Source organism: Poromitra crassiceps (assembly GCF_964638095.1).
Source record: "Poromitra crassiceps genome assembly, chromosome: 16".
Lineage (NCBI taxonomy): Eukaryota > Metazoa > Chordata > Actinopteri > Beryciformes > Melamphaidae > Poromitra > Poromitra crassiceps.
The window spans coordinates 9,450,927-9,458,824 of NC_139645.1; positions in this window are offsets into that span (position 1 = coordinate 9,450,927).

The window sequence follows — 7,898 nt, forward strand, 5'->3', positions numbered from 1 at the left end:
TGGGGGGGCCCGGCCCGGTCAGCCCCCCCCCCCAACGCTGGGCCTGAATATATGTCATCCCTCCGGTGCTCTATTACGTTTGTACACTGGTCATGTTTGTACGGGACGGGGGCCAGTGAATAGCTTGTCTCGCTGGAAGCTTTTTACATTTTGTTTTATTGCACTATACAGTCAATAGCGGCGGTGTAACTATGCTGCCTGCTGCTGTCCCTGATATCACAAACGACCCTTCTCGTTGCCATGTAAGTGCGCGCTGATGGCTTGTCAGCGTCGAGGCTTAGACACGCGGCTCTGTTTCATCTATGCAAAGGAGTGTGTGGGCAGTCCACTCCGCTGTGCTAATGCTCTGCCTTTCCTAACAGAACTCAGTGAAGGCTATAAGAAATGAGGAAGAGAAAGATGTGACAGCACCGCCGTCAGCAGCCGAGCACTTGTTTGACTAGTGTATGATTTAAATGTTTCACACTCGACAAGACAAACCATTTGTCAGTGATGGGGGGGGGGGGGGGGGGGGGTTCGGCTGGCGCAATTATTTTATGGGCCCCACCTTTGCTGACACAGATACACGGAAAAACACATCCTTATAAAACCATCCCCGCGTAAACTTTGCTGAATCGGCGAGGGGGGGAGATTGCTCATTTTTCCTCAGATGTTGAAATTCTTCAACGTCGCCGTCGCCGTCGTCTCCTATCGCCTGATTTACTTCTTTGGGCTGTTGGGGCCCCGCTGTATCCTGCAAAAGTAGTAGCGGGGCGGCGACGTTCTGTTGAAAACGAGATAATTTAGGTGAATTTCCCCCATTAAAAACGTGGATAGATTTAATACTCCAGTGTCCCCTAGTGGTGATTAAATCAGGCCCAGTTTGAGATAATAGATCTTTAAAATTCTACAAGCAGCTACGTTAGTAATCTCTTCTCCCCCCCCCCCCCCCCCCCCCTCTCCGGGCTCCCACCGGACCCCGGGTTCCCTCGCGCCATATTTATTACAGGATGATTCGAGTTTGGCGAAAGGCAGAGCGAGAGGCGAGAGCGTGTGAAAGAGATTTCCAATAGATAACGTGTTTATAATATTAACTAAGAGCCCCCGCGTAGCCTCGGAGAACGACGCGCTGCAGGTGCCAGAAGTGCTGATGATTTCAAAAAAAGCAGCAGCAGCAGAGAGAGAGAGAGAGAGAGAGAGAGAGAGAGAGAGAGAGAGAGAGAGAGAGAGAGAGAGAGAGAAGGTTAGGGGAAAGAATAGGTATTCCAGTTCACACTCAGCCTCCCGACACAGTCGATATCGCGGTGCCCGGGTGAGGGGAGAGGAAAGTATAAGGTAACTATATTGAAGTCAACTTTTTCTTTGAGATCGGGGGCGAAGTTGCCTCAATCTATAGCCGTCACATTTGATGTCAGTATTGATTTTAGGAGGTTGGCACGCCGAGGAGACTGGCAGCTTCAAGGGGGGCTGGCGCTGTTTAGCTATGCAAAGCTCAAGTCTTAATCCCGCGGCAGGTCTTAGGGGCGCTTCCTGCTTGCTGTGCAGTCCTGCTCCGGCACGGCAGAGTAGCATAATGTGTAATGATTGGAATATTGAACTACACATGACTAGAAAATAACAAGAAAGAAGAGTCTGTCGACTCTCTCGCTCTCTCTCTCTCGCTCTCTCTCTCCCAGAAGGAGGGCAGTGAAACATATTTCAATAAGGAGCAAATCAGGCCTGCGTTTGGTGTCCGAATCCTTTGAACGAGAATTTTCGGGTGGAAGCAAGCATCAATCATCAGAGAGGCTGGAGATAGTCGTTATTTTTGGACTGCAAGGCACATTGTTTGGCATCATGGCATAATGAGAAATAAGAGATTTTTTTTTCAAATTTCACTTTGGAGTTTCAAGGTTATTTCGCCCGTCCTGTGACATATTGTCCCGTGCTGCAAATCGCCCGAAGGAGCCACAAGCTATTTTTCCCCCCGCCGATGCGCTTCCCTTTGTCCATCATGGCCCTTATCTCGATTTGAGCATCTGCCCTCGACGTTGGCTTTCCTTCAGCGCCGTCATTTCAGAACCTTTAGGCCTCGCAGTGAAACGCTCAATCTGAGGCTACATAACATTATGTGCAGCGGAGTGTGATGTCAACTCCCACTTCTTAGCCAGCAGCGTCGTTCTAACTTCTAAAAACACACAGCTCTTGTTGTCAATGTCACCATTTTCCCTCTTCTATTCACCTTATTCACCACGCCCACTTTTTCTCTCTTCCGCGTTCAACGCAAACGTATTTGTTCTTCCGGTTCAGCACTAGTTGCCTTCTGTGGCTAATATTAGCCGCTAGTTAGTTATGTTATATGGCAGTAAAATGCCACTGAATGACCAAATTCGATTGATATAACTTTTAACCATTTCGAGTAACACTGTTTCCATACGGATCACTAACGTCATCTTTAGAGCACAATATTCCTGGAATGCAAGTTTAACTAAACAGTTACATGTCCTCTGCATTCTACTTAAAATTAAGATATTACGGGTTGTTTTATTTTGTATGTTACATACGTATTGGCCAAGATATGTTAGTTTATGGGGGAGTAATTTTGCCACTTTAGGAGGGGAGTGTGCGCGGCCATTTTGCCTGCGGGGTTTTTGGCAAGTCAAAACGGAAATACTATTACGAAATGACGTAATGCGGAAGCGTCCATGTGTGGGCAAAGAATAAGGTGAATAGAGAGCCAAAGCGGAATGTCACTTCCTGCTTCAGCACTGTACCAGAGATTTTCATCCGCCATTTATTTTCCCATAGACATTTCATAAAATGCGTATAAAAAGAGTTTTACTGGTTCAAACCAAACTGTTCAGCTATATTTAGAAACAGGAGACATCGCATAACATTTCACTCAGACCAAAACGTTTGCGGGTTTGAAGAAAATATTTTTTCGATGTTGTTTTTTTTAAGTTTTGGTCGGACTGAAATGTTCTATGGTCTCTCCCGATTATAGCGTTTGCTGAACCGTTTGGTTTGAACCAGTAAAACTCTTTTTATAAACATTTTACGAAATGTCTATGGGAAAATAAATGGCGGATGAAAATCTCTGGTACAGTGCTGAAGCAGGAAGTGACGTTCACTTTGCCTCTCTATTGAATCAAGACTGCGCGAGTTCAGGTGGACATCCTAGCATCCATGATTGATTGAATACGATCATGCTATGCTATGCTATGCTAATATGATGCTACGGTAACACTCTTTCACATTAGTAGTGACACTCTTTCAACAGCCACAACCCTTTTCTAAGCTAACTATTTACTGTATGCTACGTGAAAGTTATCTTCAGGCAGAGTTGGTAAAGTCAATCTGAAAATGCAATCCATAATTATATTTAGGCTGAAAATGGAACCCAAAAGATAAATATTAAGTGAAATTATCTACAACAGGGAAGGGCATTTTTGATGGTAGAGAGGGCCACACATTTTTTGCTTTGCTCTGGCTTTAAAACTAACCCTGCTACAGCCATTTGATTGGTATCACTATGAAACCGTCAGATTAACAGGATAAATTATTATGAAATTATGTATTTTTTTTATGAATTTACATTTTGGGCTCATGATTAGTACGAAACTACCCTTTTTATTATTTTTTACAGAGCCCCAGGGCAGAAATATGATAGAGAAAAAAGTCGTTAAAGGGGCGTTCTCCTCTTGTGACATGACTTATAGAGAGCCGCAGTAACGAGTCCGGAAATCATCGATGCTAACAGCCCTGGTTCAACACAGTTTTCGCCTATGGGAGTTTTGAATGGGTTTTTGGCGCGATGCTTCTAATAAGCTCTCTGGGCAACGCTGGCTTAATCAAACGCGAACCAGATGGTAGTAACATCATCTTCACACATGAAGACCACTTTTATGAGTTTTGAAGCTTTTATGTGCCGTTAAAAGGGCGGCTAGCTAGCAAACGGCTAAATGGGACTACACTGTTGAGTCGATGGGGATATATACGTCAATAACGTCATCACTCAAAGGACGAACACGGAAATTCTCTTTCCCTCACCTGGTTCAGCCCCGTTCAGCCCGAGGTAATCAGTGTGTGCATCAACAAAAGTCCAGGTTGAGTGCTGACGTGACGTGGAAGCCTATGCGACAGTGTGTAGTTCTGGATTAGCTTAGCACGAGCTTTTTACCTCTAGGGCTCGCATTTACGCTTCAAAACTCATGAAAGTGGTCCTCATGTGTGAAGATTATCCCGCTGAACCTTGGTTAGCGTTTGATTAAACTTGCGTTGCCCAGAGACCTTATTTGAAGCTTTGCGCCAAAAACCCATTCAAAAATCCCATAGACAGAAACAGTGTTGAACCAGGAAGTTCGGGACTTCCGCATTCAGCCTACAAAAATACGTCATCCCTGCGGCTCTCTATTGCTGGACGTTCTGCTGGGGCTGACATCACAGGAGCAAGGTTCCATTTCAGCAACAGTGCCCCCTGCATGTGATAAAAAAAAATCCCCTGAAAATTCCATTGCTACCCCTCCTACATATAATTACTGTAATGCAATGCAGTCTCCAACCTGCACCATGCTCGTTAAGTCCTTATGTCAATTTTCATTAGGTGTTGATCTTATCATTTTGAACAGTCTGTCATATTAATGAGTGAATGTCAAAGTAAAGGTCATATGCATTCTCACAGTATATGCTTGCCAGCAGAGCAGTTGCAATGGAAGATTGGTTTTTCCCTTTGACATCTCTCAACAATTAAATTGCTTGTGGAAGTGTTTTTGCAAGCTAGTGAAAGATTAATTTAAAGTTCCCTGCTTTCCTGATAAGGTGTCATTTTAACAAATGTGACAATGTACATTTTTAATAGTTTGTGATTAGGGCCACCCACGACCTAACAGCCAGGCATGTTAGAAGTGGAAACAAAGAAACATTACGGGCATGCATCTTGTCACCATTCTGCAGAATTATGTGTTTTGAATCCAAAATAGACCAATAATTTTTGTGCACATTAGATTTTTATGTATGTATGTATGTATGTATGTATGTATGTATGTATGTATGTATGTATGTATTTATTTATTTATTTATTTATTTATTTATGGGGGGGGCCTACTCAAATCGACTCCCATAGAAAGACAATGGAGCGTGAATGTGCTGCTGCATGCTGTGTGCGCGCGGTGCATCGACTGCCAACAAAAGGCTGCGAGTGTCAATAGAAGCCAATCAATTTGCTATTCAGATCAGGTAAAAAGAAATGTAATGAATTTGAATGTGTTTGAATGTCATTCATTCATTCATCCATTCATTCATCCATTCATTCATCAGAGAAGTGAATTGATCAGAAATCCATTTTCTTTCTGTGCAGTTCTACCTTCAAGGCCCAATCAATAATGTGAAAATGGCACCCACTTTGGCAGTAGCGTTAACTTTCGCTCCAGTGTTTTGTCATTTAGAGCAGTCACAGGGCATTCAAAAACAGTTGTGCTGTCACCATAGTCCTCATAACTTAAATATGAGTGGGGGAGTTACCTGGACCTGTCCCAAAGAGGAGAGGGAGGACCTGGACCTGTCCCAAAGAGGAGAGGGGGGACCTGGACCTGGACCTGTCCCAAAGAGGAGAGGGAGGACCTCGACCTGGACCTGTCCCAAAGAGAAGAGTGCTAAGACAAGAAGTACTGGGCATTTAAATGAGAGAACATTTAGGGACAGCATAAGGAAATACATCATAATATATCATAGTCTCTTTTTTTTGTCAGCTGTTGTACCTCGAGGAGACGTGCCAGATTCTGAATATCCCTGCCTCCAGCTCTCAGAGGGGGTTTGTGCCCCATATCGGTGGCTGTCAGTATATGATGTCAGCATGGCAACATACACGATGCTGCCCGCGGACAAGATCCTCTATTGTGGCTATCTGCACAGTCTAAGCACAGAAGACCAGGGGCCCAGTTGCGCAAAGCACCTTAGGTTAAGATTTACCTTAGAGTCCGAGTTAAGGTGTCCATAAAATAGAATCGGCTGCACAAAACACCCTAACTAATATATACATGTATATATATATATATATATATATATATATATATATATATATATATGTTAGGGACTAACAGGAAGTTTAAATACCATCGGAAGTTCCGATTGTATTTACACTTCCTGTGACTCATAAATCTAGTCTGACTGAATGTGAGTCAAACTAGGTTTGACCAGGTGAGTCAGACAAAGCAGGTAAAACAGCTGGCGTTTTGATGAACAGGAAGTCGTGATAATGGGTCAAGTGGGCGGGGCTACATAAGGTGAATACTGTACACGAGGCCCTCAACTGAAAAGGTGAAGATGATCACTAGTTACAGATATATATGTACACATCATGGTTACCAATGATGATCAATATTGATTAATATTGACACTTATATTACTGATTCTCTTTTCACAAGCAGGAAACAGCAAGGCAAATAAGGCAGGAAGAAAAGGGTCTGTCCACAGATGTGGCATGAGGCACGCTTAACCTTTACACGGGTGTCTATAAGCTACTGTATCCTGATTCCTGAAGGAATTTGTCATGGGTTTTCCAGGTGGCTGTTTTAAGCCTAAACTCTTGTGTGTCCACTGGGTGTTTCTTCCATTTCACAGCGGTTTGTTTACAGCGTGGCCAGACGTGGGTGCACCAGCTCCATGATGAGCTGCTCATCCTGGCTTCCTAAAAGGGGGAACACATCACTCAAGTGTCACTCTGGGCTCTGGGAGCGATGCTGCATGCTGCCGCTGCCTGCCAGCGAGATATGTGGAACAGGAAGTAGAGTAGACCAATCCCAATCATCACGTTAGTATCCTGAAATGTAATAGCGTTTGATACTTGACGTTTTTCCTCATTATTTTGAGAACATGTAATTATGAGTTTTCTATAGTTCAAACTGCTGAAGCCATTCATAGAGAACATGTGAGAAGAGCCTACACCACTGTTGCTGGCTATATGAAGAAGATCAGCTCCCCATGGGCCAGCCAGACACTCAGGGCCCTGGCAGCTCATGGACCCGATTCTGAGAGGCCACTCACTCACAAGGCAACCATCCAGCTGAAGATGTTTGGAAGGCTGGGCCACCTCATCTCATAGCAGCTGGCAATGCCGTCCACCACGAGATGATACGGTACTGTAGGTACAACGTTGATCTGTGCCTGACCAGGTTCAAAGAGAGAGAGGTCATGGTGGAGTGGTGTGTAGCGTGCGGTTCAGGGCGCATATTTCCAGTGTTGGGGGTAACTCATTACAAAAGTAACATATTACATATAATATATTACTTTTAGCAGTAACTCAGTAATATAACTTATTACCAATATGATTTCAGTAATATGATACCAGTTACTTTATCAAGTAACACAAGTATAAATAAATTGAGTTACTTGTTTTTAATCAAAGCACATATATATATATATATATATATATATATATATATATATATATATATATATATATATATATATATATATATATATATAATAAAGATACAATCGTTTCCTAATAAAATTGTGTGTTGTATGTTTTTATGCAAATAACCACTATAGATGACTATAAAAAGGAAAAGGATAACATTTAGAATTTTGGACGGTTTACACTGACTTCAAGACAGTTGAAATTATTTTTCGGGATGGTTCCGATGTCATTCTGCTACTGCTGTTATTTTGGTGAAAGTAATGCAAAAGTAGTGTAATAAGTAACAAGTTACTCTACACAGTCAGTAATATTGTAAAGTAACATATTACTTTCAAATGAAAGTAACTAGTAATATGTAGTTCATTACATTTTGAAAGTCACTTGCCCAACACTGCATATTTCTGTCCAAACCCGTCCCCGAGCCAGAGACAGTAGCCCAGCCCAGCCCGGCAAATGACCGACGGACTTTTCAAATTCTTTGTCTGAACCCGAGTTACTCGCCGTCCAAATCGCATCTCCGGTG